At 36.8% G+C, this 11237-nt stretch overlaps 1 pseudogene; it reads right to left on the reverse strand.

Moving 5' to 3' along the window:
- Positions 1-9333, reverse strand: part of LOC124982853 (10 kDa heat shock protein, mitochondrial-like) — a 37627-nt pseudogene extending 28294 nt beyond the window's left edge.
- Positions 9334-11237: the final 1904 nt, after the last annotated feature.

An 11237-nucleotide genomic window follows, 5' to 3' on the forward strand; every position in this document is an offset into this window, starting at 1 on the left:
TCTAAATGGAGAAAAATGGAAAACTTTCCCTATAAAAACTGGAAAAAGACAAGGATGTCCCTCTTTCACCACTTCTATTCAACATTTGAGTCTTTGAAACTCTAACCAGAGCTATTAGACAGGAGAAAGAAATTAAAGGGATACAAATAGAAAAAGAAGAACTCAAACTATCATTATTTGTTGATGACATAATTGTATATTTAGAAGAGCCAAAAAAATTCCACCAGAAAGTTTCTAAAACTTATAACTGAATTCAGCAAAGTAACAGGTTATAAAATCAACACCCATAAATTAAATACATTCCAATCAGAGATGAATCTACTGAAACAGAAATTAGAAAACTACCCCATTTACAATGTTCTTTTAATAAAATAAAATATGTGGGAATCAATCTAAGAAAAGAGGTGAAAGTCCTCTACAATGAAAACTACAGAAGACTAAAGAAAGAAATTGAAGAAAACCTTAGACAATGGAAAGATCTCCCATGAATTAATATTATCAAAATGGCCATACTACCAAAAGAGTTATATGGATTTAATGCAATTCCAATTATAATCCCAATGACATTCTTCATAGAACTAGAAAAAGCAATTATGAAATTCATTTGGAAAAATTAAAAACCTAGAATAGCCAAAGCAATCCTTAGAAGAAAAAGAGTGAAACAGGAAGTATCACAATACCAGACCTTGACTATAGTACAGAGCCACAGTAACAAAAACAGCATGGTATTGGCACCAAAATAGATACGTAGACCAATGGTTCAAAATAGAAGACAGAGAGAGAAATCCACATAAATACAGTTATCTCATACTAGAAAAAGGTGCCAAAAACATTCACTGGGTAAAAGATAACCTATTTGACAAATAGTTCTGGGAAAACTGGAAATTCATATGTAACAAAATGAAATTTAAACCCCTCTCTCTCACCCCGCACAAAAATCAACTCAAAGTGTATCAAAGACAGGCCCTAGAACCCTGCACCTAATAGAAGAAAAATAGGCCCAAACCTTCATCATGGTGGCCTAGGATCTGACTACCTTAACAAGACTCCTAAAGTACAAGAAGTAAAGTCAAGAATCAATAAATGGGATGGATTCAATCTCAAAAGCTTCTTGTCAGCAAAGGAAACTATCGATCACATGAAGAGAGAGCCTACGTAATGGGAGGAAATCTTTACCACATGCACCTCGGATACAGCACTAATCTCCAGGATACATAAAGAACTCAAAAAACTAAGTCACCAAAAAAACAAATAACCCAATCAACAAATGGGCTAAGGAACTGAACAGACACTTCACAGAGGAAGAAATATAATCAATCAACAAATATATTTAAAAAGTTCAACATCTATAGCAATTAGAGAAATGCAAATCAAACCTATTCTAAGATTTCATCTCACTCCAGTCAGAATGGCAATTATCAAGAATTCAAGCAACAATAAATGTTGGCAAGGATGTGAGAAAAAAGGTACACTTATACATTGTTGGTGGGACTGCAGACTGGTGCAACCACTTTGGAAAGCAGTATGGAGATTCCGCAGAAAACTTGGAATGGAACCACCATTTAAGCCAGTTATCCCACTCCTCTGTTTATACCTAAAGGACTTAAAAATCAGCATATTACAGTGATGCAGCCACATCAATGTTTATAGCAGCTCAATTCACAATAGGTAAACTATGGAACTAACCTAGGTGCCCTTCAACAGATGAATGGATTAAAAAATGTGGTGTATATATATATATATATATATATATATGATGGAATATTATTCAGCCTTAAAGAAGAATGAAATTATGGCATTTGACAGTAAATGGATGGAGCTGGAGAATATCATAATAAGCAAAATAAGCCAATCTTCAAAAACCAAAAGCTGAATGTTTTCTCTTTTATGTGGATGCTAATTCACAATGGGGGGGGTGGCGTTGGAAAGAATAGAGTTACTTTAGATTAGGTAGAGGGGAGTGAAGGGAGGGAGGGGGTATGGGGATAGGAAGGACAGTAGAATGAATCAGACATTATTATCCCATGTACATATATAACTATAGGACCAGTACAACCAGAAGAATGAGAAATTATACTCTGTTATATATGATGTTTCAAAGTGCATTCTACTGTCATGTATAAGTAATTAGAACGAATTTTTAAAATTTTAAAAAGAAAAAGAAAAATATAAATACTGTTTTATAAAAATATACATATTTTATATTAGATCAGATTATGAATAGGAATAGATAGCCTTAGAGCCATTAAATAGTACAAGTACCATAACAGCAGTTGGTGACAGACTGCCTGGATTCAATACTTGTCTCCATTTCAAATATTTATCATTTCTTTGTGCTGAGAACATTCAAAATACTCTCTAAGAGCTATTTTAGAATGTTCAATTAATTGATGTCAACCATAGTTATCATGTAACATGTAACATGAGAAGTTATTCCTCCTATCCAAATGCACCTCCGTACCCATTTACCAGTTTCTACTAACCATCCCTCTCCACTTTCCAGACTCTGGTAACCCCTACTCTATTCTCTACTTGTGTGAGATCAGTCTTTTAGCTTCCACATATAAGTGAGAAAGTGCAGTATTTGTCTTTCTGGGTCTGACTTACATTACTTAACATAATATCCTTCAGTTCCATTTATGTTACTACAAATGACAGAATTTCATTTTTTATGGCTGGATATATTCCATTTTTATATATACCATTTTCTTTATCCATTTATCTGTCAACAAGCCCTTAGGTTGATTCCATATCTTGGTTATTGTGAATCATATTATAATAAACATGCAAAGGCAGATGTCTCTTTGAAATACTGATATCAATTCCTATGGATATACCCCTGGGATTCCTGGGTAATATGGTGACTCCAGTTCTAGTTTTTATGGAATTTCTGTACTTATTTCCATAGTGAATGTACTAATTTACATTTCTATTTCTCCACATCCTCTTCAGCATTTTTTTTTTGTCTTTTTGATAATAACCATTCTTAACTAGAGTAAGATAATATCTCATTGTTTCGATTTTCATTTCCCTGATGATTCATGATATTGACTATTTTTTCATATACTTTTTGGTCATTTGGAAATCCTCTTTTGAGAAATGTCTATATCTATTAAGGTAATTTTGTCTTTGTGTGTGTGTGTGTGTGTGTGTGTGTGTGTGTGTGTGTGTCGTTCTGGGATTCAACCCAGGGCATTGTGCATGCGAGGCAAGCACTCTACCAACTGAGTTATAGCCCTAACCCAATTTGGTCATTTTTAAATCAGATGGTTTTTGTGTTGATTTTCTTATATATTCTGAGTAGTAATCTCTTCTTAGACAAATAGTTTGTAAAACACTTTCTCAGGTTCTACAGGTTGTCTCTTCACTCTGTTGATTGTTTCCTTTGCTGTCTTGGTTTGATATAATTCCATTTGTCAGCTTTTGCTTTTGTTGCCTGTGCTTTTGACATATATATTTTTAAAAAATTCTTGCCAAGACCAACATCCTGATTCCTTTCTCCCTTGTTTCCTTCCAGTAGTTTCAGAGTTTCAGGTCTTAAGTTTAAGTCTTTAATCCATTTTGAGTTCATTTTTATATATGGTAAGAGACAGGAAGCTAGTTTATTTTTTTCAATCTCTCTGTCCATATAGATAAGTTTTACCAGCACCATTTATTGAAGAGACTTCACTTTTTCCATGTATGTTCTTATTGTCTGTGTCAAAAATTAGTTGGCTGTAAATATAAGGATTTATTTCTGGATTCTCTATTCTGTTCCATGGGTCCTTGTGCCTGTTTCTATGCCAGCGCTACGCTCGTTTGATTACTGTAGTTTTGTAGTGTGGTTTGAAGCCAAGTATTTTAGTGCCTCCAACACTGTTTTTTGTCAGGAATGCTTTGGCATTTCAGGTCTTTTGTGCTTCTGTACACATTTTAGGAGTGTTTTTTCTGGTTCTGTTTAGAACATAATTGTGCAATCAATGTACAATATAGGAATTTCATTGAATTTGTGGATTGATTCACAAAATTCAGATAACTTTTCCTATATACAAAGATGGAATATGTCTTTACATTTTTTGTGTATGTTCTCTTAAATTTCTTTCACCAATATTTTAAAATTTTTTTGTTGTAGGAATACTTCATTTTCTTAGTTAAATTTATTCCCAGGGTTTTTGTTTTGTTTTGTGGTGTATTTATATTAAAATATTTGTCAAGTTTGTTCATCTTTTCAAAACACCAACTCTTCATTTAATTAACTTTTGTGTCTTTTTAGTTTTTATGTCTTTTTGTCTACTGAGAAATAATCTGGGTTTGGTTTGTTCTTACTTGTCTAGCTCAATGAAGTAGACTAAGTGAAGCATATTGCCTTCCCTAATGTGGGTGGTCATCCAATCAGTTGAAGGCCTGAATAGAATAAGAAGACTTATCTTCCCATAAAAGAGAGCAAATGCTCCTGCCTGGTTGCATGACCCAGACATCTGTCTTTTCCTGCCTTCAGACTCAAAATGATTCTTGAGTCTCAAGACAGCTAAATTTTCAAACTGCAAGCTAAACCACTCTTTCCCCTGGGCCTCCCACTTGCTGACGGCAGATCTTGGTGTTGTCAGCATTCATAATCATGCAATCCAGTTCATTATGTCTTTATAGTTACATATGTGTCTGTGTTACACACACATACACATTCCCATCTTGTTCTTTCTCATGAGAACTCTAATACAATATATGTGCAACGTAAGAGAAGAAATGTAACCTTAGCATCCCCTAATCATAAATTCGTTTTTATTTATTTACTGGTACCAGGGGCACTTAACCACTGAGCCACATCTCCAACCCTTTTTTTTTATTTTTTAATTTTGAAATAAGTTCCTGCTAAGTTGCTTAAGGCATGGATAAGTTACTTAGGAACTCATTATTTGCTGAGGCTAGCTTTAAACTTGCAATCCCTCTGGTTCAGCCTCCTGAGCTGCTGGGATTACAGGTGTATGCCACTGTACCTGGCTATATTTTTAAAAGAATATCATTTTCAGATTCATTTTCAGCATTATATTTAACATATGGACAAAGTATCACACCTCATCTGTGTGTATTGTGCTGTACTGCTTAATAATGTGGTGTGATTTCTGAACAGAATGCAAAACATAGCATAAAAGCAAAATCCTAATTGATATAAGGTGGTCACAGAGAAGGTAGAAAATCAGACAAGAGGAGGGGGATGCTGTTTTTTTTTTTTTTATCTCATGTAGTAGGCAGTCAAGACACTACTGCAAGACAACAGAGCAAGAAATAGGGAGTTAAGGTTACTATGTAAAGTTACAAATTGAGAAACTTATATAACTATCTGACATAAGCTGGAGGCCAGATAGAAGGAAATGGGGTTAGTAAAGTCAAAGCCTCACCCTCCATGATAGGAACCCAGTGGATATCCTCTGTTTCATCCTTTGTCTCATATGACAGTAAGCTATTAATAAATGTGAAAACAAAGATATGATCATGTTTTCTGATTCATTGCAGAAACCACCAAAAGATGAACACAGAAATTACCAAGAGTTTTCCTCTATAAGAGAATGTTTAGGGTAGGGAAAGGGGACAGGAATGAGGATGGGGTAGGAGGGAAGGGGGATATGGTCAAAGCACAGCAAATGCTCACATGGAAAAGTCACAGTGAAACCTATTAATTTGGACAATTACTATGCATTAATAAGTATAATAAAAAGTTTATCTCTAAAGTATATGTGTAGAGAAAAGGCAGAGACAGATGAGAGTTTGTAGCTTTTCATTATATAAGAAATTAAGAATTAAAATTTTTTTAAATCTTTAAAACAGTGAAATTGAATTGAGGAAATAAAAAGAGCAAATCAAGAATAAATGCACTTGAAAAATATCGGTGTTTCCTGCAGGGTGGATGATACAGAGCTTTTTATTTTAATGCTAATTTTTTTGGAGAATTTCCTGCTGATTTCTAGTGATTGTTAGAAATATTCGTCTGAAATAGAAAATGGTGGTGCTTACTTCAACTTCAAGATATTTTAGGAGTAAAGATGCAGGCTCCTTCTTCACTTGAAGGAACAAAATTCGTCTGCTCCACAGGATTATTGACAGCCTTTCTTCTACCATATGGGTTTTATTTTTATGCAGCAGCACGAAGCGACAATTCTGAGGTCTAGTGTTCTACCTTTTATTTATTTTCTTCTTTCTTCAGAAAAAAAGAAAAGCACATGCTGATTCTTAGTCAGAGATTGAATTCCTACTTGTGTTGCCTTATACTCCTTAGAGAGCATTTTTTAAAAATTTCCTTTGAGAGATGTAATGGATTTCTATTATCTAGAACCGTATTATTAAGCAGTACAGCACAATACACACAGATGGGATATCAGATGTTTTTAAAAAAGAACAAACAGGAAAGATAACAGTCAATTAAACTCTGCAATGAAAATACTACAGATCATGAATGCATTCTAATTTCATTTTAGTATGTACCTTGATATGTCAGGGTTAGACAATGACATTTAATGACCAATCAAGGCAAAAGAAAAGAAAAGGTATACTCTGGCATGATCAATTGAAAAGAGCAATTGTCAGTAAATAACAGATTTTTCAAAATAGTGTTTTAATCAATCCAAGGCAAGTCCTTCAACACAACAAAGAAAAAAAATCACTTGATCCTTGACCAAGGAAAACACCAGAGGAGCATGAGGAAGAGTCGAAGGACTGGCAATGTTATTCAGAAGGCAATGCTTGCATGCTGACAAAGTTGGAGCACAATCAAAAACCAAAATACTAAATTGAACACAATCCTCAAAATGCCTGGGATATTTGAACATATTTCTGAAATATTCAGCAAGAGATGGAGAGAGATGGGCCCTGTACACGGCATACCTTAAAAGTGGAAGAATGAGAATGAGGACAAAACCCAACTCAGTAATGTGTAGGAAACACTGAAGCCTCCTCTCCAGGTTCTGTTCTACTCTTCCCCCTCTATCGCCCAAGTTCCTCAGCTTGATTCACAAGCGGGGTCAGTTCATCGTGCCAGTCTCACTACCTCCTCCTTTCTCAATAAGGCTATTTCAGTAGCCCCTTACTGGCCAAATCCAAAGTCCGGATTTCAGTCCTTTTTCATGGCGTTTCTATTCATTTGCATGTTTTGTTTCGTTTTTGTTTTACCGTACTGGGGTTGAATCCAGAATCTCATGCATGCTAGCCAAGCACTCAACCACGAAGCTGAACATTTTGTCATCCCCAGCCCTTTTTTCAAATTTTATTTTGAGACAGGAGTTTGCTAAGTTTCTCCATTTAGCCTTGAACTTGTGATCCTCCTGCCTCAGCTTTCCAGGTAGCTGGAAGTACAGATAGGCACCACTATGCCCACTTGGAAAACAGTTTTTTAAGGGCATACTATGTATATCAAGCACTCTTATCAGCTCCATGTACACAAGAAGATGAAACAGAGAAAATTCTTTGATTTCTTGGAATTTACATTATAACAGGGGGTAGAGAGAAATAAGTAAGATATTTAGTGTACTAAAAATGATACCTTCTAGAAGAACAAAAATGAAACAGAGGTGGGATGAAATGTTTAAGTTTGGGATTGTAATTCTAGGTAAGTTGGTCAGAAAAGGTAATATTGGATACTGATTAAATACATGAAGAAACCTAGGGATAAAACAGGTGAGCTTCTGCAGGAAGATCAACTGGGTTGAGAGAACAGTGGGTGCAAAGACCCTGAGTCAGGAACACCCCAGGCACACTAGAAGATCATCAAATGATGGGTGTGACTGGAACCAAATGTGCATGGTAAAGAGAACAAGGAATTGAGGAAGGAGAAGTTATTAGGGACACATCCCATAGGACACCGTATGGTCATCAGAAGGGTCTTGACTAAAGTAAGACCCATTAGGGTTTTAGTAGAGAAGAGAGATAATAAGACGTTTTAAGAGGATAAGTCTAGTTACTCAATTGGAACAGAAAGGACTTCATGGGTTGAAGCAAGAAAACCAAATAAGAGGCAATTGCAATATTGCAAATGAGAAGTATTTTCAAGAAGGTAATAATGAAGGTGATAAAGAGATCTACTGAATGTTTTCTAGGTAGAGCTCATAGGATTTACCGAATTTGGAGCCTAAGCAGCTAGAAGAATGGAATTGCCATTGCTGAAATGTGAACAACCACACACAAAGTAGGATTAAGGAGAGAGAATGAAAAAATGTCAGAAGCTTGCTTTGGGACATATTTACTATGAGATGTTCTCAGACACTCATGTAAAGCTATTTAAGAGGCAGCTGGGTCCCTGATTCTGAAATTCAAGGGAAGAAGTCTGAGCTAAAAACATACATTTAGAAATCATAAGATGCATAGAATTTCAAGTTATGAACTGGATCATCACAAAGGGAATGAAGATAAGTAGAGAAGAGCTCAGAGGACTGGATTCTGGGACACTCCAGTGTTTGAAGTTCTGCTTCTCCTTCAGTCCAGTACACTGCAGTGACCCTAGGTTCTTTCCCAACTCTCCTCTCACCCAGGCCCAAGGTTTCAGTTCTTCTGGACAAAGAGCCATTGATCCTGTCTTTCACTTCATCTTGTTCCCAGTTACCATATTTCTTCTACAGCATTTAACATAATTTTATTTATTGTTCATATGCCTTTGTTGGGGGCTGTGCCAGCCAGAACAGCGCCTGATCACATTGGCAGTGAGGAGGTTAATTAACAAAAGCACACCCAGGTGATTTATCACTGACCGAATTCAGTTAAGTCCACGGTGCACAACGCGTGCACAGGTGTTCCCAAGCGCGCCTGCTTGGGCCTGCTCGTTTTGACCCTTGCCGTGATAGGGCAGCTGGCTCCTCGCCTGATCGCAACTGGCAGGGCCGCCCTCCGCCTCCTGGAGGGAATATAAGCGGGCAGTGGGCGGGGGCGTGACAGTAAAAGCAGCAGCTAGCAGAAAGAAGCGGAGTAGAAGCCACTAGCAGAAAGGAAGAAAAAGAAGCAGTAAGCAAATAGAAAGCACCTCAGATAGACGCACCCTTAGTTCACAGGATGCAGGACGCACCTTTAAGAAAAAGCAGCAGAACTAAGAAGAAATAGATCTCTGATAAGCGTAGAAGCCTCTCTTTCTCTAAAACTTTCTCTCTAAGCAAAATTTCTCTTCCTCTAAGCAATTCTCTTGCTCTAAGCAAAGTTTCTCTTTCTCTAAGCAAAGTCTCTCTTCCTGATAAGCAAAAAGTTTCTCTTCCTCTAAGCAAAGCCTATCTTTCTCTCAAAGTCTCTCTTCCTCTATAAATTAGTGAATATAGGAAAAATAGTTTATTTCCTGGCCCCTCCGATAAATACCTGCGCAATTGTTGCCGCGGGCAGCGACATGCCTTCTCATTAATTATCTGCCTGCTTCACTAATAGGCAAGTTTCATGAGCTGAGACCAGCTGGTCATTAACCCTCCAAATCCCAGTGACAAGCTCAAAGCCTGACATATTGAAGGGAAATGTTTCAGTCAAAATAAGAAATATAAGCCATTCACTGATGATGCTCCATTATGTAACCCCAATCTAATTTCTTTCAGAATTTCTTTCAGAATTTATCAAATTGTCCCAACTCAATATAGTTTGAGTATCCCTTACCCAAGATACCTGGGACCAGAGTGTTTTAGGTTTAGTGTTCTGAATTTGGAAATATTTGCATAGACTTTACTAGTCGATCATCTCTAAGTCCATATCCAAAACCAAAACTTCTTCAGCATCATGTTGGTATATTTTAGATTTTGGATTTCTAGATTAGGGATGTTCAACTTGTGTATGCAAAAAGAACTTTTGATATTGCTTTGTAAGCCAGCATTGCCTACTCATTTCCTATTTCAGTCCCTTCAAAGATCACTGGCCATTCAAATTAGAAATCTGAAAATCATCCTAATTTCTTTTTCCTGCAGTATCTATATCTCAAGTGAAGCAGAAGGCATCACAATACTAGATCTTAAATTATACTACAAAACAGCATGGTATTGGCACCAAAACAAACATGTAGACCAATGGTACATAATAGAAGACACAGAGATAAACCCACATAAATACAGTTATCTCATACTAGACAAAGACCATACTTTGGAGAAAATATAGCCTCTTCAATAAAATGATGCTGGGAAAACTGGAAATCCATATGTAGCAAAATGAAATTAAACCCCTATCACTTTACCCTGTACAACTTTATATCTCATTAGTCAACAAATCTTGCCAACTCTCTTCCTAAATGAACTTAAGCTTAAACCCTGCTACCTTTGCCTTACTTCAGTGTCTCAATTTTTATTTCAGGAAGCTTCATAATTGGGCTTGGGATGGGGCTCAATGGTAGAACACTTGCAAGAATGTGTGAGGCCTTGGGTTCAATACCCAGCACTAGCTTCCTAATTACTTTTCTTCACCCTTTGCTAACTCCTTTAATCTACCTTGCTCATTGTTCCTAGAATAATCCTTCCAAAAAGCAAAACCAATCCCATCAGTCACCCTATCAAGATCTCACACGGTCCCTGTTGGGAAAAGATCAAGCAGCCTACGTTTAGTTTGGCCTATACATTTATTAAGTAAATTTGAATTTTGACAGCACTTAAAGAAGGAATATTTGGTTTACAAACCTACATTTCTAGTTCACTTGAAAAATTAAAAGGTTTGGTAACAGTGGACACAAATTGCCACATAGCAACAGTATGGAGCAGAATACCACCTACTTCCTGCAGACCTGGAAAGCCTTGAGCTGCAGTTCCCACACAGCACCCTCACTCACTGATCTCATGTAGGACTGGATTGGCACATGAGCCTTCTCCATATGCTTCTGCCAGGTGAAATTTTTGGAACCCATCCCTCCTGACCTCACGCAGTATCATAACAACATATTCACAATTCTCTTCACACCATGATCTCTAGTTTCCCTCCAGTTCTGCACTCTTTCCTCTATCTGAATGCTCTTGAGCACCTTTAAATTTCCCTCTCATCCATTCAAGGAAGATCAGATCTTGATGAGCCCACAGCCTCACTTCCTCCCTTTTTAATAAATTAGCAGAAAGTTGACTTAGCAGGTGTTGATTTGCTTGGAAAATGTGGACAGTACCAGTTGCTGGGCTTCAGAGTTACCCTTTCCTAATAATGTCATTTTCTTGCCCATTGTAGAGTCACCAGCATGGCCTTTATTCCTCTGACCCTTCAAGTTTGTAGAGTTGCAGATTCAGAAACTTTCAACAGGAATGCCGGCCATCACACATGCAGCCTACAATTGGTCTCAG

This window comes from Sciurus carolinensis, chromosome 4 (genome assembly GCF_902686445.1).
Source record: "Sciurus carolinensis chromosome 4, mSciCar1.2, whole genome shotgun sequence".
In the NCBI taxonomy this organism is placed as follows: domain Eukaryota; kingdom Metazoa; phylum Chordata; class Mammalia; order Rodentia; family Sciuridae; genus Sciurus; species Sciurus carolinensis.